Raw genomic sequence first — 27,666 nt, forward strand, 5'->3', positions numbered from 1 at the left:
GACTGAGATAAGAGCACCGTTCTATACAGAATTTTGAATGAATAATTTATTCAAAATTATAATTTATTGCAAATAATTAGTAAATTGTTCGTAGTAAATCATCAAATTTGGAGGTTATAACTTTGTTTAAATTATTGAACAGCTGTTTTGAATGCAGTCATGAAATTAGTTAAAATGATTCCTTGTACTACTGACTTCACGTTTGAGACAAAACGAAGATATAATTACTTCTAAAACTAATAATTATTGTAGAAAGGATAAGAGTTTGGAATAAAACATATTTATTATTGTTAATAGTATATTTCGCACCTATGGCCGAAAATGAGACTTTTCCGGCTCGAAATCGGTTTTCAAGATTGAGAGCCGGAAAAAAACATTTTGCCCGTGGTGCGACTGCTATTTTTCGCCACACAGAGAAATAAACAATATATATATTGTCACAAAGTGAATTTTTGTGACGGATAGAGAGCCGTCGTCCAGCGTAATTTAGCGAATTTATTCTGTTTTAGAATTAGAATTGGATCGACTTCCAGATATATTTTGTTAGATTTTCAGTTGTGCACATGCACATTATCACCATCGCCGTCAACCCCTTTAAATCATCAGCAGCGGATTCATCTAACCAGATATTTCCAGATCTTGTTTACCACTCGGCTACCGAGTTGAGTCAGTATCGCTCTTCATGAAATTTCTGGAATAGAAATATTGTTTACCGGCCTAATCTACTATATGAATCAGCAGTATTGTCATCATTTGCTGCACCCTTAACTTCAGGAGCAGCTGAATCAAACCCTGTCACATGACCAGTGGCGTGATCGTCTTTTCAGACTCTCATTGGTCAGGAAGCTCTTTTCCCCCGGCCTCCTAATTTTCAGCGACCCGGTGCAGCTCCAAGAAGACCAGACAGAAGCAGTTGTTCGGTGAACGGGTTCGTGTACGGCTGCGTTCCGAGCGGCGCTCCTAATAGTGGTGTACCAGTGGTTAATATTCTATTCTGTATTTTAGTGAATGGAATATTGTATGTCGAATTGCCGACTGTATTTGAAGATAGAACTTCCTGGGGGATTTTCTTTCTTGTTGGTTATTTTTCCTAAATTCGTATCACTGGGAGTGAACGAGTTATCCTTGGTTTTGAAACCTGTAAGGGATCTCAAGTTTGCGCTACAAATAGTTGAGTGGGGAAATTTAGCTAGGCTCTTAAAGCGGATTATTTTTGAGGGCTTAATTTATAAGCCTCGACTCTGTCGCTTCACGACGTTTTTAATTATAATACGGGAAGTGGGAATCGGTTCGCTATTCTCTGTATCAGTATCCACGTCGATTCAGGTAACTGTATGTCAGGACTGGTAGTCCGTGTATTTTTCCTTCACTGTAGTAAGGTGGCCTTTAGTTTAAAGAGTAATTTTTCTCCATTGAGTTTTTATTCTTGTAGGGAAATCCCTGTCCTTTTTAAGAATAGTTTTTCTCAATTAATTTTTATTCTTGTGGGAAAATCCCTGTTCCTTTTGAGAAAAGTTTTCTCGATTAATCTTTATCCTTGTAGAGAGATTATTATCATTTATGGTAAATTTTCCTTGCTTAGTTTTCATACTATAGAGTGGCCCTGTATTTTAAATTCGCTTAGCAGTTTCTGACTTGCTGTAATTCCAAGTAGGAAATTCCAATCATTTCCTTGAGAACTCAGGTACAGCTTGAGTTCGTCCTTGTCGAAGTTGGTAGACTGCGACGTCCTTTCTCTTTCTTTCTCTTCACTTTCCCTATTCTAAAATCCTTCTAGCTCTCAGGTACAGCTTGAGGACTTCCTCGCCGAAGTTTCTAGACTGCGGCATCCTTTCTCTTAATTCTTCCTGTGTTAAAATCCTTCCTGATCTCAGTTCCAGATTCGAGATCGTCCTAGTCGCGGGTTTTCAGACCCGCGAATCCTTTCTAATATTCTTAGAAACCTGTCTTCTTTAATAGCAAATATTATTTGCTGGTTTTCCCTGTGGAAAATTCACGAATTTTCCCGTGATCTCAGTTGCAAATTAGAGATCGATCTTGTGGTAGTCCTTAGACTGGCAATTACTTGGAAAAGTCTATTGAAATCTTTTCCTGAATTAGGAGTCTCTGACTCGATATTTTCCTTGTGGAAAATCCTGGAAAAATCCTTTCCTACCCTGACAACGACAGACTGTTGTCTTCCCGATATTATTCTACAGACTGTGTCTGTGAAAAATCTTTTCTATCCTCTCATAATAGTCGACATACTGACTATTAATTTAAAAGCGTTTCGGACGATTGAGAGTGATTCCCATACCCTTAAGGGCAGTTACAGATTGGCCCTTAATAACCGGCGCGCAGTCATCAGACTAGTGCGGAAATCCTGTTTAGCAGTTCCAGAATTGCTGAAAATCCTTTCGCAGCTGCAGGCTCGCGATTCAGAAATCCTACACCTAAAACCTTATCCTCTAAATTTTAATTACCACATAATTGAGATTGATATACTGTATTTAGCTAGCAGGTCCAGCTTGCTGAGAGCTAGAGCGCAATTCTCAGATTGCGGATTATCGAGCAGACATTTATTTGCTGTAGAGAATAATAATCTTATTATTGATTCTCTGTTCCCTATACCCTATACCGTATACCTCATACCCTGCACCCTATTCTCTATAGCCCTCACCTTAAACCCCATTGAAAACCTACATCCCGGGCTTGCAGGTACAGCTTGCTCGCCGTCAATTCGCAGTTGGTTCAGATTGCGTACTACCTTTATAAATAGAATTATTGGTAGGGATCTGATAGTCAGATCCGTCTCCTTGTGTAGGGTTATCTTAATATCCCTTAAAACCCACCCTGTATTTCAAAGGCCGAGGGCCGAATCGGCCAGTAACGCCACGGGCAAACACTCTTCCCCTGAAAGTAAAAATCTCGCGAAAGAAGCAGAGGGTAAAGAATCAGGATAGAGGGAGAAGTGTAGGTCCGGTATCTCCACCTGTCAGTACGGCTACTGACCCCGACCCATATCCGACTGTAGCTAGTCCGCGTCGTAGCAATACTTCGCAATTATTAGGAAACCTAGAGGGTGGAATAGGTCATCCTAATAAAACTGACGTCTCCCATCGTGGGGCTAAGACGTCTGGCGCCCAAGAAAATCGCGAAGAGGGTTTAGGTGAATCCCAATCCGCGATGAGTGTACACGGAGAAGAGACTACTCATCAGGATGATGAAGTCGTACAGGCGGTCCGCCGGGAGGACCTCGCGGAACGCGAAGCCGACCCCAGAGTGTCGTGGGTGTATCGGCTGAATAAGGAGGAAGCAGTCGGCTACCTAGAGAGTCTCGGCCTGTCGGCAGCGGGGACTGTGAAGGAGCTGAGGAGGAGGATGGTCGAGCACCTTCGATCCCGGACCGCTGCTGCCTCTCAACCAGGTACAGAGCCGGCACTGTCCCGCTCTTCAGGCACGTATAGTCAGGGAGAAGTCTGCGACAAGGTAAGGAGTTGGAATTTACATTTTGATGGTGTATCGGATGCTCCCAGTTTCATCGAGAGGCTCGCGGAACTCCAGGGCGCATATGGGATCTCTGGGGAGCAATCTCTTATAGCCTTGCCGGAGCTGATGGAGGGAGGGGCCCTACTTTGGATGCGGAATCGTCGCTCCCAGTGGAGGACGTGGGCTGATTTTGTAGAGGCATTTAAGATTCTACTGTACACCTCTGAAATTTTGTATTTTAGTTCCGCCACTTCCCACTATGACAGATTCAGCGCTGGAGAGAGTTCGTTTGGAGGAGTAAAGACATATTGGAAGTCTAGAAGTGTCTCCCCCACCAATTGACCATTGCTACAAGTGAGCAACAAAAAGGAGGGAGAAAGAAATGACAAAAACCTCTGTCTCCATTCATGATTTCTGGTTCTGGAACAATGAGTCACGTTCCAACCAAGACACGACAAAGTATATTTGGCTACTACGTTATTGAATGCTAGAAAAGGGACAAAGCTATTCTCATGAGTGCTGCTCGTATCTTGAAATGCAACATTCCAACCTATTTCACACCAATTTGAACAAAATCATTGCTAGATTCTCTATTATATCAGTAGGCCTATAACTGTTATACAGTATGTATAAATCTGTTATACAAAAATAATTATTTATATTGATGACTCTTGGCCTTGTAAATGAGCGAGTAACGAAAAATCTTTCATAACAGGCATTTGTTAATTTAAAAATAAGCTAAGTTCTTGTCAGGTTCTGAATTGAAAAAAAAACAAATTCAAATAAAATTTATTTCCGTAAAATAATACATTGAAAAAATTATTAGTTTTGTAATCTACAATCAATTGTACAATTCAAGTCAAATCTAAATCGAATTTTTAGCATTATAGCAATATACATAGGCTACAGTTTACAATAAATCAAACTTGCATTAACAATAAATCAATAATAAATGAATATACAAATAAAATGAAATAATTGGAAATAACCCATAGGTTACAGAACCTGTTTGGGAAGAATGAAATTGTTCTTTTGAACAAGATGAATACAGTATGGAAAAGATTAGAAAAAAAAGATTATAGTAATGGATAAATAAATAAAATTGAAAATATATAAATAAAATAAATAGAAAAAAGAATAAAAATAACAGTTAAACATTTTCTTGGAACATTAAAGCCTCTAGAAGTGCTGCATTCACCAGCTATTTTTTAATCAATTTAGACGGATTTGTTGGAAAAATTGTGTAGCTTCAAGTAAACATGCTAGATAATGTAAATTAGTTTTATAGAATAGGATTAATTATTAATTTACATTGATAAACTACAATAAGTCAAAGATAATTGAATTATATCCTAAAGGTAGTCAGCCCAGGAATTCAATATCACATAAATATACACTATACTGTTACTAGAACTACTATTACACTAGAAACTGAAGCTACTATTATACCCTACAACTTCAAATTTATCAAAATCAGAAGAAAATTTTTCTCCGTGAGTGTTCTCAAACACAAAATGTGTGCGAGAAGTACAAACTCATTACTTGTTTTAAAATGGAAAAATTAATCTACAAAAGTATTATTAATATAAAAAATAATATAAAAGAAGTAATTGAAAATATATTTCTATGTATTTTAAATATATATTTCAGCGGAAGTTGAGACAGATAAGACGATAAAATATTTTGATGGTCTTCAAACAATATTACGTGAATTTTGAGAAATAATAAGCCTTACTTCTTGTTCTCCTTCTTCTTGTTCTCCTTCTTCACCTTCTCCTCTTTCTTCTCCTATTCCTCCTTCTTCACCTTCTCCTCCTTCTTTTTAATCTTTTTCTCATTTCTCCTTCACCTTTTCCTCCTTCTTTTCCCCTTATTCTTCTTCTCCCTCTTTTCCATCCACTTCTCCTCACTCTTTCCGTTCTAAATCTTCTCATTCTCCTCCTCGCTCTCACTCGTTTCTTTCTCTTTTTCTCTCTGCACAAATGCCCTTACCGGTGCAATGAACAATGAAAAATGATTTTGTTAAAAATGAAAATATTGAAATTTTGCAAAATTGAAGACACAAATATAGAATTGAACACAAACCATAACTACTACTATAAAAGGAGAAAAGGAAGAATAGTTATGTTTGTATAATTGATTGTGTTTGAGGAGATGTTGTGGTATTTCTCCATAATGGAAAATAAAAACAAATATTGGCACATACCACTTATTTATTATTAAAACTTACATTAAAGTAATGTAAGCCTAGGCCATTATGAAACCTAGGTACATTACTTTAATGTAAGTTTACTTTAATAAAGTATTACTTTAATAATACTTCAATGTAAGTTTTAATAATAAATAAGTGGTATGTGACAATATTTGTTTTTATTTTCCAGTTATGTTTGTGTCATCATTATTTCTTCTTACGTGCTTCTTGCGCCTCAATAATCCAATCTGGATTTTGAATTGGCATTGAACGCGTGTGTCGAGGATCAACAAGTTCCGGCAATACACAGTCCATATAAAATTTTTTCACTTGTTCAAGAATCTTCGAACTCCAGAACTGCTCATCTTTGTATACAGTAACAACTTCTGTCCCCTTTGGCGACCATATACAAAATAAGCAGTACTGACGTTTCGTAATGTGGAGTTGTCCCTGTATTTGATAGTAGTAGTTATGGTTTGTGTTCAATTCGATATTTGTATCTTCAATTTTGCAAAATTTCAATATTTTCAACTTTGCTGCTTCCCTTGGGAGTAGGTCCTTTATTGTCTGAGGGCATTTGACCTCCACAATACCATGCCCATCTTCTAATAATCCATCCGGCGATGCTGCCAGAAATGGAAAATCGGCATCAATGAATAGCCCACATTTCAAAATTTTTTGTCCAGCTATCTCACTAACTTTTTTAGAGCAGCCTCCTCGTTCATCCTCCCATACTCCATTGCTGAACAATTTTTACCGCCCCCATACAATAGTTCGCGAACTACATTTCGTTCTTTCACTACTACCATATCTTTAAAACCGCAATGAAATGGTAAGTAGTCATCGATTTGTTGAATTTGCACAATAAACGAATTGATGTCCACTATTCGTCTACCTTCTAATTTGGTGATGCTGCTTTCTGTTCTTTTTCTTTCTTCTGCACTGAAAAACAAGAAAAAACAAATTGTCAATAATTATTGGTGAATAAAACATATAGGTCGTCTAACAAGCTCTAGAATGGAATATCTATTGCAGGAATTCACCCTTCATTCAATAAAAAATAACGTTTATGCCACACCAGATTGGAAGTAGTTGCTTTCTATCAATTTATCATTGTGAGGATTTATTTTCCAATGATGACCTATCCAATGATTTATTTCTGATGACCTATCACTTTCTCTTATGCGTGTTTTTGCGAACTTGATTTTTTTTATTGAAGGAAATCTTCTTACTTTTCATTTCAAAAAATATTTAGAAAGAAATCCCTGAAACTTTTACAGTTTTACTGGAAAATAGAAATTATATTTTTCTAACAAATCTCAAATAAAAAATACAGTGATTTCTACTTACATTATTTCTGTATGAGTGTCGTAAACGTCTTTGTTTTCTGGACAAGTGTCACAGACATTGCTTTCTTCAGCGACGAAATCTGCGTCAGAGGCCCTGGAAATAAGAAGATAAAGACACTGTTATTCACGGTCATAAATGCTTATTACAGTATTCCATACTTGAAAGTACTGTGTTCCGGAATGGAAATGAAAACATATAATTATTCAATAATAGTGGATCTAAGAAAACTGTACCACCAAAGTCCATTGAACATAACAGTTATGATTTGCAAAAAAGAATCTATTTTTAAAACATTTAATATTATTTGTAAATCCTGAATACACCCGAGCTTTCTTCAATCTATGATAGTTGGACATTGATAACAAATACGTGAAACAGAATATCTACATCAGAAAAATAATTTGGTAACTTACGTATTTATCGTAGAATTTTCGGAGTCATTATACTCTTCGGTCTGAGCTTCACTTCTGCCTCTGCCCCTGGAATTACAAAAAAAAAAACAAGATCAATAGGACTATTCATAGGTGGCAATGACGAATTTCCCATTCAAAAAATAGTGAAAATATATTATGGAAAATGCAGTAAAATTAGTGTAAAATAGGTCTGCCGATTACACTATTCGTAATTGACAATTGACATTTTTTGAATGGGTGTTTTCCAAGTTCCCTGAGCTTTCATAGCATAGAATCGTGAAACTGTTCAATATTTCTAAAAACGTTGACATGTATAATTGTATATTCGATTGAGAATTGAAGCTTTATTACTCAAATTACAAATGGAGATATATTGATTGTTATGGTTCTTGATGAAGGAAATTATGGATGTGTATCAAATATTAGCTTACCTTTTGGAAGCCCAGTATTGAATTAACGCTGTTCCTCTTCGTTTAAGCGGTTTCGCGCTAAGTTTCAATCTGCGTCCACTTTTGTGTCTAAAGCGTCGGCGACTTTGATGAGGCTTCGGCGTTTCGTCCATTTTTTATGATAAATAATTTGGTCGCATGCACTTCAACATTTTTATAACATTTCACGTAATTCGAAGTCAATAGGAATAGAATAGAAAAAGTATTATTCACTAACAAGGATTGTCTAGAATAAACAAGGCAAAACGTTCTATAAATGAAAACCCATAGTAACTTATCACAAATGACTGGATGAACTGTCACTGTCACGTTTCAACGAACTAATAAGTCACACATGGCATGGATATGGCAAAAGCTAGCTGGAATTGAGAGACAGAGAGAGTGTAACAGACTTCTCATCTATTCCCCTCCCATTCCCACTCTTTCTTGTGGTCATTCATTCAATTCATTCATTGATACACTGCTGGGCAGTCTTAGTATGTAAGTAGTAGGTGGTGGGGGTTACGTTTCAACAGTAGAGCTCTCTGGAGAATAACCCTCGAACTAGGTTGGCAATGTAACGGTTCATTTTGGTTCAAATTTGCAATTTAACGACTCAGTTTATTGCAAAACTATTAGGAATTTGAACAAAATTCAAACGGATTTAGATTTGTGTTGTTATTCTAAAGGTCACTGTATTTTCAAATTCGTTTCTCGATGCTTCTTTTCCAAAATAGCAAATTCATGTTTAAATAGCTAAAATAAGAAAAACTTGAAGAAATAATGAAATTATGAAAAGCGTATGCTCTCTGTAAAAGCATATAGTTGAGTCCTACAAACTTTCAAGGAAATAGTTCAATCCATTCTTGAGGTATGAGTGTAAGCAATATGCTTATTTTTCAGCTTGTTAGGTGGGTGTGCAGTAGAATCTTAAACTCCGTTATTATCCTCATTCTTATAGTAACGACCTTGAGAGTCAGATCATTGCAAGGAAGCAGAGGGAGGGCGAACCGGCTGATGAGTATGCCGAAGCCTTGCTTACCTTAATGAGACGGTTAGGTAGTTATGAGGGGGATAGGATGCTTCAAAGATTGTATTTGAATTTATTACCGAGGTATAGATTATATGTTCGTAGTGTAGGGGTTAAAAATGTAGATGAGTTGTTAGATGTAACCAGAGAGTATGAGGCGATTCGTGCTGAAGAGAGAAACGGGAGGTTATCTCTGAAAAACACGAAAAATGATGGAGAAAAACGGAGTGATTTTCAGTCTAAAGCCGCGCCGAAAACGCGAGAGAATAGGGTAGGAGAAATCCAAGAGCCTAAGTGTTGGAATTGTAATAAAGTAGGGCATTGGAAGTCGAATTGTCCCGAAATTTCTAGTTGTCAAAAGTGTAAAGGAATTTTTGATTATTGTAAATGTGTCTCACAAACCAATAAGATATCAGGAATCGCTGTAGTGAAGTCATCACGTGTTTTAAGTACGAGGTCGAAGTTGGGGGATGAGCGCATTTTTATTGATGTAGAAATTGCAGGGCAAAAATTCATTGCACTATTAGATATGGGAGTAGAGGTATCCTGTATTAGTGGAAAAGCTCTTAAAGTGTTAGAGCAAGTAGGGTGTGTTAGAAAAGAAAAGTGTAGTCACCATGAAGTGTTAACTAATGGGAAGTATAATAATTTTTCCACAAAAATTATAACTAATTTAAAAGTAGAAAATATTTTAGTTTCATTTCAATCGGTAGTTGTAGAGGGGCTTTCCCACGATGTGTCATTGGGTATGTCATTTATGAAGCATCATAATATGAATATTCAAATGCGTAACAGAATTGTAGAGTGGGAGCCTAGTATAGTTGATAGCGGAGTAACAGGTAGCTCAAAAGGTGAAGAGATGTCTAAGTCTTGTATCTCAAAAGTTGCTACAGTAGCTAGCGAGAGACGGAGAGTGAGAGTGATGGAGATGGGATTTATGCCATGTGGGAGTAGGTGGAATGGATCTCAATGCTTCAATTGATACACGACAATAAAACATTTATCTCTTCTGAAGTAGCTAACCGTCTTGGAGTAGAGGGGGAGCCCATATTACCGTTATTGTTTGTGGGAAAAATTATAAATGGAAAGTACTATCACACCCGATATAAAATCGCGAATGGTTTTAGGATTGAAAAATCTCCGTGATATGAGAGCTGTAATAGAGTTACAGCCTCATGGTATTCGCTTGAGGAGTAGGGATGATGAGGGTAATTATCAGTTGTCTCCGGATGGAGAAGGTAGATAATCCCCTGTAAGAAAACTTGAAAAGTTTTCACCTATCTCTGAACAAGCTCCTGTAGCGGGAAAAAAGTAAGGCTCCATAAGAGGGTTGAACCTATTAGACTATATCCCTGTCCTAAAAATATAGAGACAGGGAATGCTTTAAATATTAAGAATAGGCAGGATAAAGTTGTGGTACGGGATGTACTGTCACGGTTTCCTATATAGAGGGGGCGAGTTGAACAGAGTTAACTCAGGTTATAGTGTAGCTCATTCAATTGAAAATCGCCGTAGCGGTAGCGAATTTAGTGGGAAAGGAGAATTGAAAACCGATCCGAGATAGGAGATCAGGGGTGAATGATTTTGGAAACAATTCATTGTATTCCAGCTGTCAACAGTATAGGAGCCGATGGAGAAGAGCGAAAGAAATAGTGATTTCTAATGTGTCACGTAGAGGGGTGAATGGTTCTCTTTTCTTCTTTTATCTTTTTTTCTTTTTCTTTTCATTCTTCACAGGTGCTGCGCCGTTTTACTTTTCCTTTTCTTTCAGATTATATACAGCTACTTTCAGCCAGGGGCTGTCGTTATCGGTTATCGGAGATAACAAGCGATGAAGTCTATTGCTAATTGCTGTTACAATAGTTGGAGCAACAGGTTGTTTCTTTTTCAGCGTTAGGTCATGCTTATCTTGTGGCTTGGGAAGCCTGACCTACTGCACTAATTATTCTTCTTTTCAGCTTCGAGGAGTCAACCGTACCTCGGATGCTGTATTTTCTTCTCATCGCCACCCCCCCCCCTCCTTAGTAGGAGTGGGGTGTCACAAAGTGAATTTTTGTGACGGATAGAGAGCCGTCGTCCAGCGTAATTTAGCGAATTTATCTGTTTTAGAATAGAATTGGATCGACTTCCAGATATATTTTGTTAGATTTTCAGTTGTGCACATGCACATTATCACCATCGCCGTCACCCCTTTAAATCATCAGCAGCGGATTCATCTAACCAGATATTCCAGATCTTGTTTACCACTCGGCTACCGAGTTGAGTCAGTATCGCTCTTCATGAAATTTCTGGAATAGAAATATTGTTTACCGGCCTAATCTATATATGAATCAGCAGTATTGTCATCATTTGCTGCACCCTTAACTTCAGGAGCAGCTGAATCAAACCCTGTCACATGACCAGTGGCGTGATCGTCTTTTCAGACTCTCATTGGTCAGGAAGCTCTTTTCCCCCGGCCTCCTAATTTTCAGCGACCCGGTGCAGCTCCAAGAAGACCAGACAGAAGCAGTTGTTCGGTGAACGGGTTCGTGTACGCTGCGTTCCGAGCGGCGCTCCTAATAGTGGTGTACCAGTGGTTAATATTCTATTCTGTATTTTAGTGAATGGAATATTGTATGTCGAATTGCCGACTGTATTTGAAGATAGAACTTCCTGGGGGATTTTCTCTTGTGGTTATTTTCCCTAAACTCGTATCACTGGGGTGAATGAGTTATCCTTGGTTTTGAAACCTGTAAGGGATCTCAAGTTTGCGCTACAAATAGTTGAGTGGGGAAATTTAGCTAGGCTCTTAAAGCGGATTATTTTTGAGGGCTTAATTTATAAGCCTCGACTCTGTCGCTTCACGACGTTTTTAATTATAATACGGGAAGTGGGAATCGGTTCGCTATTCTCTGTATCAGTATCCACGTCGATTCAGGTAACTGTATGTCAGGACTGGTAGTCCGTGTATTTTTCCTTCTCTGTAGTAAGGTGGCCTTTAGTTTAAAGAGTAATTTTTCTCCATTGAGTTTTTATTCTTGTAGGGAAATCCCTGTCCTTTTTAAGAATAGTTTTTCTCAATTAATTTTTATTCTTGTGGGAAAATCCCTGTTTCTTTTGAGAAAAGTTTTCTCGATTAATCTTTATCCTTGTAGAGAGATTATTATCATTTATGGTAAATTTTCCTTGCTTAGTTTTCATACTATAGAGAGGCCCTGTATTTTAAATTCGCTTAGCAGTTTCTGACTTGCTGTAATTCCAAGTAGGAAATTCCAATCATTTCCTTGAGAACTCAGGTACAGCTTGAGTTCGTCCTTGTCGAAGTTGGTAGACTGCGACGTCCTTTCTCTTTCTTTCTCTTCACTTTCCCTATTCTAAAATCCTTCTAGCTCTCAGGTACGGCTTGAGGACTTCCTCGCCGAAGTTTCTAGACTGCGGCATCCTTTCTCTTAATTCTTCCTGTGTTAAAATCCTTCCTGATCTCAGTTCCAGATTCGAGATCGTCCTAGTCGCGGGTTTTCAGACCCGCGAATCCTTTCTAATATTCTTAGAAACCTGTCTTCTTTAATAGCAAATATTATGAACGATTCACGTGAATGATTTTGGAAACAATTCATTGTATTCCAGCTGTCAACAGTATAGGAGCCGATGGAGAAGAGCGAAAGAAATAGGTAGATTTCTAATGTGTCACGTATGAGGGGTGAATGGTTCTCTTTCTTCTTTTATCTTTTTCTTCTTTTTCTTTTCATTCTTCACAGGTGCTGCGCCGTTTTACTTTTCCTTTTCTTTCAGATTATTATACAGCTACTTTCAGCCAGGGGCTGTCGTTATCGGGTTATCGGGAGATAACAAGCGATGAAGTCTATTGCTAATTGCTGTACAATAGTTGGAGCAACAGGTTGTTTTCTTTTCAGCGTTAGGTCATGCTTATCTTGTGGCTTGGGAAGCCTGACCTACTGCACTAATTATTCTTCTTTTCAGCTTCGAGGAGTCAACCGGTACCTCGGATGCTGTATTTTCTTCTCATCGCCAACCCCCCCCCCCCTCCTTAGTAGGAGTGGGGTGTCACAAAGTGAATTTTTGTGACGGATAGAGAGCCGTCGTCCAGCGTAATTTAGCGAATTTATTCTGTTTTAGAATTAGAATTGGATCGACTTCCAGATATATTTTGTTAGATTTTCAGTTGTGCACATGCACATTATCACCATCGCCGTCAACCCTTTAAATCATCAGCAGCGGATTCATCTAACCAGATATTTCCAGATCTTGTTTACCACTCGGCTACCGAGTTGAGTCAGTATCGCTCTTCATGAAATTTCTGGAATAGAAATATTGTTACCGGCCTAATCTACTATATGAATCAGCAGTATTGTCATCATTTGCTGCACACCTTAACTTCAGGAGCAGCTGAATCAAACCCTGTCACATGACCAGTGGCGTGATCGTCTTTTCAGACTCTCATTGGTCAGGAAGCTCTTTTCCCCCGCCTCCTAATTTTCAGCGACCCGGTGCGCTCCAAGAAGACCAGACAGAAGCAGTTGTTCGGTGAACGGGTTCGTGTACGGCTGCGTTCGAGCGGCGCTCCTAATAGTGGTGTACCAGTGGTTAATATTCTATTCTGTATTTGTGAATGGAATATTGTATGTCGAATTGCCGACTGTATTTGAAGATAGAACTTCCTGGGGGATTTTCTTTCTTGTTGTTATTTTCCCTAAACTCGTATCACTGGGAGTGAATGAGTTATCCTTGGTTTTGAAACCTGTAAGGGATCTCAAGTTTGCGCACAATAGTTGAGTGGGGAAATTTAGCTAGGCTCTTAAAGCGGATTATTTTTGAGGGCTTAATTTATAAGCCTCGACTCTGTCGCTTCACGACGTTTTTAATTATAATACGGGAAGTGGGAATCGGTTCGCTATTCTCTGTATCAGTATCCACGTCGATTCAGGTAACTGTATGTCAGGACTGGTAGTCCGTGTATTTTTCCTTCTCTGTAGTAAGGTGGCCTTTAGTTTAAAGAGTAATTTTCTCCATTGAGTTTTTATTCTTGTAGGGAAATCCCTGTCCTTTTTAAAGATAGTTTTTCTCAATTAATTTTTATTCTTGTGGGAAAATCCCTGTTTCTTTTGAGAAAAGTTTTCTCGATTAATCTTTATCCTTGTAGAGAGATTATTATCATTTATGGTAAATTTTCCTTGCTTAGTTTTCATACTATAGAGAGGCCCTGTATTTTAAATTCGCTTAGCAGTTTCTGACTTGCTGTAATTCCAAGTAGGAAATTCCAATCATTTCCTTGAGAACTCAGGTACAGCTTGAGTTCGTCCTTGTCGAAGTTGGTAGACTGCGACGTCCTTTCTCTTTCTTTCTCTTCACTTTCCCTATTCTAAAATCCTTCTAGCTCTCAGGTACGGCTTGAGGACTTCCTCGCCGAAGTTTCTAGACTGCGGCATCCTTTCTCTTAATTCTTCCTGTGTTAAAATCCTTCCTGATCTCAGTTCCAGATTCGAGATCGTCCTAGTCGCGGGTTTTCAGACCCGCGAATCCTTTCTAATATTCTTAGAAACCTGTCTTCTTTAATAGCAAATATTATTTGCTGGTTTTCCCTGTGGAAAATTCACGAATTTTCCCGTGATCTCAGTTGCAAATTAGAGATCGATCTTGTGGTAGTCCTTAGACTGGCAATTACTTGGGAAAGTCTATTGAAATCTTTTCCTGAATTAGGAGTCTCTGACTCGATTTTTTCCTTGTGGAAAATCCTGGAAAAATCCTTTCCTACCCTGACAACGACAGACTGTTGTCTTCCCGATATTATTCTACAGACTGTGTCTGTGAAAAATCTTTTCTATCCTCTCATAATAGTCGACATACTGACTATTAATTTAAAAGCGTTTCGGACGATTGAGAGTGATTCCCATACCCTTAAGGGCAGTTACAGATTGGCCCTTAATAACCGGCGCGCAGTCATCAGACTAGTGCGGAAATCCTGTTTAGCAGTTCCAGAATTGCTGAAAATCCTTTCGCAGCTGCAGGCTCGCGATTCAGAAATCCTACACCTAAAACCTTATCCTCTAAATTTTAATTACCACATAATTGAGATTGATATACTGTATTTAGCTAGCAGGTCCAGCTTGCTGAGAGCTAGAGCGCAATTCTCAGATTGCGGATTATCGAGCAGACATTTATTTGCTGTAGAGAATAATAATCTTATTATTGATTCTCTGTTCCCTATACCCTATACCGTATACCTCATACCCTGCACCCTATTCTCTATAGCCCTCACCTTAAACCCCATTGAAAACCTACATCCCGGGCTTGCAGGTACAGCTTGCTCGCCGTCAATTCGCAGTTGGTTCAGATTGCGTACTACCATTATAAATAGAATTATTGGTAGGGATCTGATAGTCAGATCCGTCTCCTTGTGTAGGGTTATCTTAATATCCCTTAAAACCCACCCTGTATTTCAAAGGCCGAGGGCCGAATTGGCCAGTAACGCCACGGGCAAACACTCTTCCCCTGAAAGTAAAAATCTCGCGAAAGAAGCAGAGGGTAAAGAATCAGGATAGAGGGAGAAGTGTAGGTCCGGTATCTCCACCTGTCAGTACGGCTACTGACCCCGACCCATATCCGACTGTAGCTAGTCCGCGTCGTAGCAATACTTCGCAATTATTAGGAAACCTAGAGGGTGGAATAGGTCATCCTAATAATATATATATATATATATATATATATATATATATATATATATATATATTATATATATGAGAATAATTGTTTATTAGGCACTTCCGAAAGCAAAAGTGGAAGGTCATAGCTCTAGCAAATCTGAGGTAATCTGAATATCAGGAAATATTTATTATAATTTTTTCAATTATTGAATAATAAACACAAATAATGAAAAGTTTTTTGATCAGCTGTTTTAGCACACTTGAAATTTGGCCAATCTGAATGTCAACGTCAACAATGCTTGTTGGCATCGACTTCAAAAGTTTAGGTTCGAAGTTCTATTCTACTCTGAAAATCGAATTTGATTAGTTTATAATATATATCTTATCTGTATTATATTCATCCAAATAAAATAATAGTATCTTATTGCAATAGTATATTTCGCACCTAGGGCCGAAAATGAGACTTTTCCGGCTCGAAATCGGTTTTCAAGTCCGAGGCCGTAGGCCGAGGACTAGAAAAGATTGAGAGCCGGAAAAACATTTCTGCCCATGGTGAGAACGTTATTTTTCGCCACACAGAAAAATCAACATATAAATATGAGAATAATTGTTTATTAGGCACTTCCGAAAGCAAAAGTGGAAGGTCATAGCTCTAGCAAATCTGAGGTAATCTGAATATCAGGAAATATTTATTATAATTTTTTCAATTATTGAATAATAAACACAAATAATGAAGAGTTTTTGATCAGCTGTTTTATCACACTTGAAATTTGGCCAATCTGAATGTCAATGTCAACAATGCTTGTTGGCATCGACTTCAAAAGTTTAGGTTCGAAGTTCTATTCTACTCTGAAAATCGAATTTGATTAGTTTATAATATTTATATCGTATCTGTATTTCATTCATCCAAATTAAATGATAGTATATTATTGCAGAATACTTTATTCAATCCTAGGAGCATAAACTGATTCCGTTACATAAACAATTATTTGTAAAAACGTTCAGCACCATGTATATTGCCCAAGTAGTTCCAAAATTATCCACCAGGTTTCGTGATAAACGATTAAACGCAGTACAATTAAACGACAGTTTGAGGTTACATTCTATTATACTCTGAAAATTGAATTTGAATAATTTATAATATCTTATTTGTATTTCATTTATCCAAATAGAATGATAGTATCTTATTGCAGAATACTTTATTCAATCCTAGGAGCATAAACTGATTCCGTTACATAAACAATTATTTGTAAAAACGTTCAGCACCATGTATATTGCCCAAGTAGTTCCAAAATTATCCACCAGGTTTCGTGATAAACGATTAAACGCAGTACAATTAAACGACAGTTTGAGGTTACATTCTATTATACTCTGAAAATTGAATTTGAATAATTTATAATATCTTATTTGTATTTCATTTATCCAAATAGAATGATAGTATCTTATTGCAATAGTATATTTCGCACCTAGGGCCGAAAATGAGACTTTTCCGGCTCGAAATCGGTTTTCAAGTCCGAGGCCGTAGGCCGAGGACTAGAAAAGATTGAGAGCCGGAAAAACATTTCTGCCCATGGTGAGAACGTTATTTTTCGCCACACAGAAAAATCAACAATATAAATATGAGAATAATTGTTTATTAGGCACTTCCGAAAGCAAAACAGGAAGGTCATAGCTCTAGCAAATCTGAGGTAATCTGAATATCAGGAAATTGTCCAAGTATTTTCATTTTTCATTCTGATTTGTATAAATAACCTAAAAGATTATGTTCAATTATGTAAGAGGTTGAGTTTATAATTTTTATTCTTCCAAATTACAATAAGATGATATTATTTTAAATGTTTTGATTCTTGAATAATAAACACAAATAATGAAAAGTTTTTTGATCAGCTGTTTTAGCACACTTGAAATTTGGCCAATCTGAATGTCAACGTCAACAATGCTTGTTGTCGTTGACTTCGGAAGTTTAGGTTAGAAGTTCTATCCTACTCTGAAAGTCGAATTTGAATAGTTTATAATATATATCTTATCTGTATTATATTCATCCAAATAAAATAATAGTATCTTATTGCAGAATACTTATTCAATTCTAGAAGCATAAACTGATTCCTTTTCGTGAACTATTTTGTAAACACGTTCACATCAAATCAGAATCAGCTGACTTCGAAGTTATTTTACAGCCCTGGGGCCGTAAAAATTTTACCGGCCTGGTCAGAAAACAATCACTTTCGGCCTCCATATGTCGCACGAAAACCAGCTCATTACATCCAAGTGTGGCGAAAAATTATTTATTAACGGAAATGTACAACATGTTGGATATTATAAAAGCGAGCAAGATCATGATACAAGCATTATCATTGATAAGAATAGTAATGTTCATTTTTGTTATCAATGATTGTGATAAGAATCTTCTATATGGAATGTTAATATTTATAATAATTTTGAAATTATCGAATGGCCAATCATAGGTCAGAAAAATAACACCTAATAGGGATGACATTCAAACATGGTATTCTAATTTGTTATCAGAGACTGAACTGGTCTTATCATAATATGTGGTAACACATTGTACGTTGTATGAGTGGAAATATGAAGAAAATTCATTCACTCATGGAGGCAGATGATTTGAGTTTATTCATTGTAAAACAAGAACTATTTTCTTACTCATCTCTGACGTAATGTTTACGTCATACTAATTCCACAAATAGCAGAATTTCTATGCAAATCAAGTAAGACGGAACTGTTCAACCAAAAGTTTAGAGAAGCGAGACACTACTTCCCTTCTGATGCCTTCACCGTAAAGACCATTATCTCAAAAAAGTTACCATTTTTCTAGTGAGATTCTTGTTCGTTTAATTCATGTATTTTTATTTGTAAACCAATACTCAAGGCGAAATTATTTATCAATAAATTTCAAATTATTTTGTCAATTGATCGCTTTTATAAATCCAAATTTTAATTGTTCATTATTTAATTGGTTAAGCAAATAATCGATTTCAAAAATCCCCACGTGCTGAAGACTGAAGTTTGGACGAGCCACCGATTATAAATCAATTTAAAGAAATCACTACACCAGGAAGGATCACCGTGAGTTCTCTTTTTATTTTATGGGGCCCACACTTCGCTCCGAAAAAGTACAGAAATTATTTCAATTTTACTTCGTTAAATAATTTGGCCACATCGAAGAACACTTAGTATGAGAATCATACTGAATCAGAATTGTGACATTTTTGTGGTCGTTTAACTGTCGTCATCTGCCTGAACCACGACCTTCATTGAGTCTCAAATATTGTAACATCTTGGTTGAATCATTTTTAGAATTTCAATTGAATTATAAGAATTTTTAAACTTTGTAAAAAACGTGCATGATAGCAAAGCATCATAGCACAAATCCAATTTAGTCTGTCGACATTAAATTGTTCAAACCTGTTTATCAAATTCTAAAATTTCACTGTTTGTTAATTATTATTATTGCTCATTATTTTTCAAATTCAATATTCTGCTTCCTAAGTTCGATTATTTCTTCAGCCCTTCAGATTTTGTGCCTGGCACGTTTATACTTGTTAGGAGCCGATCAAAAACGATCGTTGGAATAATTGATCCAAATCTGGATAAAGGAACAGATCTAAGTGGAAATATTGAGTGAGGTCAGATCGAGATCATATTATATTCTCTGTCCTTACCTGCTTATGTATCATCTTTTATCTGTGCCCAACCTCAACTAAGGAATACATTTCCTACTACAGAGCAGAAACAACTGCAGTAATAATTTCACACAGTAGAGCATAAAGTTCGAAAAGATTCTGTTCTCGAAATATTTTGTGAACGGTATTTGTTCCTTCGAACCTGTCCTGGACCTTCAAAATTTATAAGAGGCACAGTCCCACAAATTATATGCATCAAGGTTTTTGCTCGACCTGTTTGATTTTATTATACTGTTTTCAACACAAGTAATAGTTCAAGGTCAACGGACCTAGTGTCTAGCAATCGCTACACTACAACCTACACTTGCAAAAGCATATCATTCGCATACAATCAGTCATTGGACGAATCAAGGGTGAGCGAGAGTTCATGCCTCCTGCGATTTGGACGATTGTATTAGATCTTGTACTAACTCACTCAATATGGTGTTTCATAGTGTTCATTCACACACTTACAAGTTTGAGGTTATAATACAGAGAGGACTCAGTATAAGATTTTTCTTATGTGTGACGTCTCCATCTTGGGCATTGCTCAAATATTGTCAGAACCCCCCAACGAGCGTTACAATGTGAAAAATTAAAATTCCGCACAATTTGGCAACACCGATATTGTCTCCCTGTCTCAACTTATCTCATACAGAGCGGTGAATATTGGTGTCACTTAATAGCTATGCAATAAAGAACAACATTTTGGCCTGCTTGCACAGAAGCCAGTTAAATTACCGTGGTTAATTTCAAGAGAGCCAATCAGAGAAGAATCAATGGCGAGGGTAGCGTGTGGTTGGCGCTTGCAACTAGTCTGGTGGTCTGTGTGAATGTTGTGTGGATGATTATATTCTTGATATCCCTTCTTTTACTATTGTTCCTTGCATGATTATGATATTGATTTCTCAGTCTAATTGCTGATTGACTATTCTGTACCAACTATGATTCTATTCCGTAGCGATATTATTCTATGTATAGGCTGTCCCACGAAGAGGCTTACACGTTTGATTTTATATTACGTGCCCATTCTTGCACTGATTTTTTTTCAAATTCTACAAAGTTCACAAAGTAGGTTCTGAGAATATTCTGGGACAATTTCAGCTCCTCAACCTTCGTAGAAACAAAATGGCAGCAGATTGAAAATTTTACCAATTCGCTTACTACCTTCATGAGTTATTATCCTATTGTTTACTACGTTGCAATAGTATTGCCACATTTGATGGTACTAGGAATAGATAAAGCAATCATCCAACAAGATGGTGCTCCTCCTCATTTCGCAAATCATGTTAAGCAATATTACTAAATGACAAACTTCATAGCCGTTGGATTTGTCGTGAGAGTGATTTTTTGAATTGGCCGCGGTGATCACCAGATTGGAATTTTTGTGACTCCTTTCTATGTGTTCACTTGAAGGAGAATGTTTATACCCATAAATTCAATAATAATGTGGAACTGAAACGATCAATAGAAGAGGAACTTCTCCGGATACCGCGGAATTTCTTTGTAAGAGCTTACGAATCATTTCTTAAGCGCTGTTATCAGTGTATTGCTGTGGATGTGTTCCAATTTCAATAATTTTGGACTTTCGAGGTTTTTTATTAGGCCTTGTTCTAAATGTTTTATTCAAGAGTTATATTGCCCTAAAGTGCAACGATGAAAATATTTTATTCAACCAAAACACCTTTTTAATGTTTTCAAAGTATCGTTTTTCAATTTGCCGCCATTTTGTTTCTACAAAGGTTAGGGAGTTGAGTTTTTCCCAGAATATTTTCAGAACCTTCTTTGTAAACTGTGTAAAATTTGAAAACGTTTGGTGCATGAATGGGCACGTAATATAAAATCAAACCTGTAAACCTCTCCGTAGGACACCCGGGTTTATTAAGTTATACTGTCTTAAACCGGTTTTTGCGCCGCAGATCAAAAATCGGTTTGCTGAGATGGGGATTAACCACGCTCGAGCTCAAAAGTTGGCCGACCGGCAATTATCGCAGGGGAAAACCTGCGGTCTGAAAATTGGTTGCTGAGCTCCAGTCTAGGCTGAAAATTAATCTCTGTGGATAGCTGAGTTCAAGCATAGATCAACTCTGGTTTGAAAGATAATCTCGGTGGATTTCTGAGATCGGGATCAGGCTAAAAGGTGATAATCTCAGGACCAAAAATGATGATTTCAGACTCCAACTTAGACCTGCTAGGAGGCAGGTTCAAGTTCGGGATTAAGCTACTAACTTGCTATTGTTTCGATTTTATCAAAAACCAGTGTCAAATTGGGGTTCGTCTTTGAATTCTGAACAATTTCATTACCCATGAAGTCATATTTGAAATGTTTCTCCACTGATGTTCAAAATATTATAACATAAGAAAGTGAAAATGAGAAACAACAAGAAAATTCCATACCTCTCACGAGAAGGGGGGCCTTAGAGTTCTGTCTTAGAGTTCGGTCCCAACTCCTATTAAAAATTCCCCTTATTTTCAAATCAAATCTTTATTTGTCCCAAAAAACATAATTAGAATGAAAAAAATGGCTATAAAGAAAAAAGTAAAATACAATATAGAATGAAAAAATGAAAACCATTAAATAGGATTATGCAATATATTTGATTCCATTTCAGGAGGCTTTTTTGAAAAGACGGCTTTCCTGATTCGTTCTCGTGGAATCAATCACAATCAAAACTTAACAGACTTAGTGCAACCGGCACTTTGATTAATTGACTATTTCTATACGCTGATAGAAAGACGTTTGTCAGCGAGCTGAAATTTTCTACAAATCGAATTGACCATTCTGCTCGTACTGTCCTAAAGCCTCAAGATGACAGATCACTAAAAATCACTCATAACAAGGCTGCAACACAGCTGCTCTTCGTCTAATTGTCGTAATAATGAAAAACTGAAACCGTGGATTACCAATGGGCTCATTAAATCTATCTCTAAAAGAAATAAATTTAGTAAATTGATGAAAAGACATCCTTTCAATATAAATGTGATCAATAAATTCAATTAATATCGTAGTTTATTGGGCAAACTGTTGAGAACCACTAAGAAAGAATACTTCAAGCGGAAAATAATGGAATCAACTAATAATCCAAAAATGTTTTGTAGGACAATTAATGAGATAGCAGGATCTAATAGTAAGAACGCTTCATTCCCTCTACAGTATTTCATTGGATCTAATAATAATGGTAATAATAATAATGATAATAATAATAATGATAATCTTTTTCCTTTTTCCTTCGTCCTGGTACACCCAGAAGGAAGGAGTTTATTATAGAAAATATAGCAAACAAAAATGCAAAATACACTCATGAAGAGAGATCTTACAAACAAAACAAATGAAGAATAATAAAAGAAGCAAGAATGACAAAAGATAAGAAAATTCCTTTTCAGTGGAAAATTTCAAAAATTATAAACCAGACGAAATATGAATTCTCCAAAACCTCCTAGAGAAGGTTTAACTGTAGGAGTCAAGTTTTACATTATATTAAAAAAAACCATAGAAATAGTACATTGATATAATCAATCAGTAATCCCGAAATAATAATTTAAAATTTCTTAATAATAATGATAATATCCAATCCAATCTTTTGCATGAATGTGTCTGTGTGTGTGTGTGTTTTTTTTCTCAGTTTCTATATCCCTTTTAAGCAATTTTTCATAATATTCAGTTGTAGAATTATCAAGAGTTTTATTTCTTCATATAGTATTATTATGCTCTGTTTTCCATTTGTAATATTATACTCAAATATTTTTCACCTTGTTTAGAAGTATATATCAATGTTTTCTCAATTGTTTTTAATATTTTGAAGTTTGATCTCCTCTTATTTATTTATTTTCATTTTTTTTTATTATAATAATTTTTGAAATCACGACTCACAAACAAACCTTAAGGTTCATGTGAGCGTAGTTTCAGTAATTCTGTACTTATACTTTTCATATTATGTATACATTGTATAAATGTACATTGTATGCTGTATTTTGTTGGAAGAAAAATCAATCCAATTCAATTCAATCCAAAAATTCCTCATGTATTGTCACATTCAGGGCGATACCATATTAGGCATTTTTCCAGTCGATCACAAACTAGTCGGCAGGGCAGGAAGCTCTCTGATTGGCTGATTGGGTTGGCATTCGGGAACCAGCTGATAATCAGCCAATCGGAGAGCCTACTGCCCTTTAAAATTGAAGAAGAAGAAGAAGAAAAAGAAGTGAAAGAAATAAGAAGAATGGAGAAAAATGACATAACGTGGGAGAAGGTGTATAAGAAGCGGTATAAAGTCCCCAGTATTAGCCTACATCCATTCTCACACTCATTGGAAATCTCTCAAGAGAATAAACCTCACCAGATTTCCAGATCCAGTCTGTTTTCTGAGTAATAATAGATGGAATGAGTTCATGTTACTTGATACAAAATGCAAATGAACGTGAGAGTAAGTCGCGGTGATAATCGATGCCACTCTATGATAGTATATAAATTTTAAAAACAATTTTCTTATCAGAAGTTTATTCTATTGATTATAGTTTTATTTTTGTTCATAAATGAGACTAAGACTTTTTTATTTCATCTTCACTTCAAATGTAGTGTTTCTCCTGTTTTTCTAGTAATTTATTGGGGGTATGGGGGTATCAGAGTTGTGCAATTATAGAGAACAAGGAAAAAACTAAATATCTCATCCCCAAAATTCACAAACTGAAAAAAAGCAAACTTTGGAATATAAACACGACCCAAAAGATGAATGAACTTCAAGGGTTTGAAAGGTTGAAGAATAAGTGAGGAGGCTAGATTTTAGCTTATAAATGGCAAGACTCTTGTTGACCGAGCGAAGTGAGGTCTAAGATTCAAGTCGACGGTTTTGCATTTCTCTTTATGTTTATATTTTTATATGTCTACGAATCTGGTAATCGGGGTACCTTAATTTTCTCGGAAAGCAATACTTTCCTTACCTATGGTAATAGGGCAAGGAAAGTAAAAATCAGACCTTAGAATTATTCATCATAAATCAGCTGTCTAGTGGACTATAGTACCACCCGTTCAAAAACATCAAACATCTTAAAAATGTATTTTTCCATCAACGTTGTAGACAGTTGCATCCAGACCCTATAACAACCCTCACACCGGGACGGAACGTCACGGTATGATAGCACAGAAAGCTCTATGTTTATTTAGGATTTTTCCTAGACATTTTTAATTGATGAATTATCCATTTTTTGAGAAAACATAATAACAGGTCAATTATAACTTAAGCGCGAGGTCTACTGTTATCAGAACTACTAGTATTATTTGAATGTTTTGATTTTAATTATTGTACAGCAGAAGCAGGAAGCTTGCATGTCAGTACATGTTTGTGTTATTGACCGAACGTAGTGATGTCTACGTTTTAACTTGAATTTTCTTTTGTCTGTCTGTATGTAACGCAATTAAGACCAAACGCGTTGATAGAATCCGATGAGATTTGGCAGTAATACTCCTTTTTCGATTGGTCGTTGATGTATACACAAGGTTTTTTGTAATTTTACATTTAAAGGATAATATGAAAAAAAAGGAATTTCTTTATACTCTGATAACAATATATCATCTACTTTGAAGATTGGATCAATTAGACTACATAATTATTCATAATCAATCAGCAGACAAGTGGATTATTCATTGCATGCATTACACAGATGTGATTACACAAATTCAATAGGTGATTGGAAAAAAGTGATCAAATTAACAAGATGATGCTGGAGAAATTATAATATTCTTGATTGAAAAAAATAGTTAAAAAATATTTTTATCAGATGGAATAGTTATTTGTGCAACTAGTACGCAAAGTGACAGTTTGCTGCACCGAAAGAAACGTTTACGCCCGAGCCGTAGGCGAGAATGGTTTCTTGAGTGCAGCAGAGGAACTTTGCTCACGTATTTCACATTAAACTTTTCCTACAGATACCATTGAATATGAGAAGTGGTTGATTAAATGATTATGGGTGAAATTATGGCTGAAATCCATCAAATGTTTGTGTGATGCTGTTATTAATAACAACCTTTATTCATTTGAAAATTAATAATCCAATTGAAGTTGGAAATTCTCAGCCAAAGTTCTTATTTTTATTCATTCAAGAATTGGAAAAAATACAGATATAGCAAAAAATTCGCATTCAAAATACAGGCCAACAGCTGATTGGGATGGCTGCAAGATGGCTGAACCGACAAGCGCGTGACCTAGCGGAAAGAATCGTACCTAAGTTTGTTTCATCCAACTACTGAAACAGGATTCAGAAATTTAGACCTTTGCTCAAATTACCGAGAAAAATGCTCAAAGTAAACTGAAAAATATTTATAAAAATAACATAGACAACACAGAATATTTATTGTAGTATTGTAATGTTTTCTATTTTTTTCATTTATATGAATATCGAACGATAATCATTCAACCTCAAAATTCGAATTTTATAATGTAGGCTATATTTGCTACTTTTCTAATTTCTTGCAGTGGGAATAATAATTTTCAATGGAAAAGAACTATTATTCATTATTAAATGATAAGAATTGGTAAATCATTATTATTTTATTATGATTTTGATGAATATCATTCTTGTTTTGGATTTCTAGATTGGGATTTTATCAGGAATGTAGGGTAGCCATTGAAATGATTCTTATCTAAATCTAACCACAGTCATTGTTACCAACTTGATCTTTGTTTTCGTGCACTCATCCTCCATATAACCCACCAACTATTTTGTGTTGCCATGTTGCAAATCTCGAGTGCAGAAAAAAAATTTCCCGCACTAGAGCGGAAAAGTGAATCTTTTGGTATTGTAATCAGTACAGGAACAGCAATATTCCGAGGTAGCTGTAGGGAAAGATTATTACAGAACAGGATAAATCTTATGGGATACAAATTCAAACGTGAACTGAGTTTATTAACATTAGTGAGTTTTTTATCTTGAAGAAAACATATTACAGTTTTCAAAGAGTAAATTATGATTCAACTGTCGATTGTGATTCAACTGAATCAACTAGAACAGGTGATATCAGATACTTGTGGACAAAGACCTCAAAGATGCATAAGGTCTTTGCTTGTGGATGAGAAAACTGCTTGAAGTTCACTGTTCACAGAACTACTAGTAATTATAGTTTGGCTATACGTCACCGTATGATTTTCGGGAATGAGATATTTCCCCTATTAACATGAAAAGTAGATAGTATTCTAGGCTCATTGATGGGAACATTTCGAGTCATTGATGGAGAGGAGGAAAAAAATGTCAGAAGAAGAAAGAGGAGGAGAAAAGGAGAAAAAGAGGAAGAGGAAAATGAAGGAGGAGGAGAAGAAGAAGGAGAAGAAGAAGAAGAAGAAGAAGAAGAAGAAGAAGAAGAAGAAGAGAAAGAAGAAGAAATGATAGTAGAAAAGGGAGAAGAAGATGATGCAAAAGGAAGAGAATGAAACGCGAGTGTTGAGTAGATATAAATAAAGTGAATGGCACGAATGGGAAGTAGAAGAAGAAGAATAAGAAGAAGAGGGAGAAGAAGAAGAAGAGGAAGAGGAAGAAGAAGAAGGAAAATGAAAAGAAGAGGAGAAAAATGATGAAGGAGGAGGAACATTGACAAAAAGAGATAGTACATGAGTAATTCCAGTAAAGTTTAAGAAAAAAAAAAGGAAGAACATAGGAATGCAATAGATGATACCGAATTAGAGATTCAAGTACAGTTATGATAGAAAACGTGGGAAGCGGGGGACGAGAAGAAGAAATAGGGAAGACAATAAAAGGAGAAAATGGACGAGATGATACTGGATGAGAGAGATACAGAGGGTGAGAAGATAGTGGAAACATGATAATATATATCCTCACTGGTCCCATTCAAAGTCAAAGTGATGCAGCTAATAATCCAGGTTCAGGTCTTAGGAGACGGTCTAGCTATAACTTGCTCGAACTTTGAGTCCTGGCCTCTCAATAACCCATCACCCTCTCACTCGTACTCTTCTCTCCATCATTCTCCTTCCACTATATTGCATCTTTGAGCATCCGTCTCTCCCAACTCCCTATTTCAGCTGCGAAACTCACATGTAATCCCTTACTACTCTCTCCCTTTTCTCACTATTCCTCCCCACAAACACTTTCCCTTCCTCATTCAAGACTCATTTCTCTGTCTCTCTCTCTCACTCTCTCTCTCTCGTTCCCGGTCGTGTGTTGATGAGAAGGATATTATTTTATATCCTTCTTAGAGAATCGACAATTATTTGTTAAACCACACCGATTTATGAAGTTACATCACAATATTTTACTATCGTTATTCCAATTGCATTCAATCTTCATTCTCATTGATTAATTTTATATAATTATTCGAATAATTAGCACTACCGTCATTTGATGTGAATTAGTGTATAAGCCAGTAATTAATGTAACATACATACGATAAATAAAGAAATATAATAGATAAAGAAAGAATTTCTTGAATTAAAAAAAATAAATCCAATCTAATCTCTCTC

General features: G+C 36.3%; 1 protein-coding gene and 1 long non-coding RNA gene across 4 annotated transcripts in view; one reads left to right on the forward strand and one right to left on the reverse strand.

The window, feature by feature from the left end:
- The window catches only part of LOC111055462 (transmembrane and immunoglobulin domain-containing protein 1), a 386,768-nt gene that overhangs the window by 156,589 nt on the left and 202,513 nt on the right, over window positions 1-27,666 (forward strand). The window lies entirely within an intron of this gene.
- LOC120353032 lies at window positions 5,329-8,115 on the reverse strand. The gene is made up of 3 exons (XR_005572150.1): window positions 7,423-8,115; window positions 7,010-7,102; window positions 5,329-6,601 (listed from the first exon to the last, which is right to left on the reverse strand). It is a non-coding gene; the product is annotated as an uncharacterized LOC120353032 (long non-coding RNA).

This window comes from Nilaparvata lugens, chromosome 9 (genome assembly GCF_014356525.2).
Source record: "Nilaparvata lugens isolate BPH chromosome 9, ASM1435652v1, whole genome shotgun sequence".
NCBI lineage: Eukaryota > Metazoa > Arthropoda > Insecta > Hemiptera > Delphacidae > Nilaparvata > Nilaparvata lugens.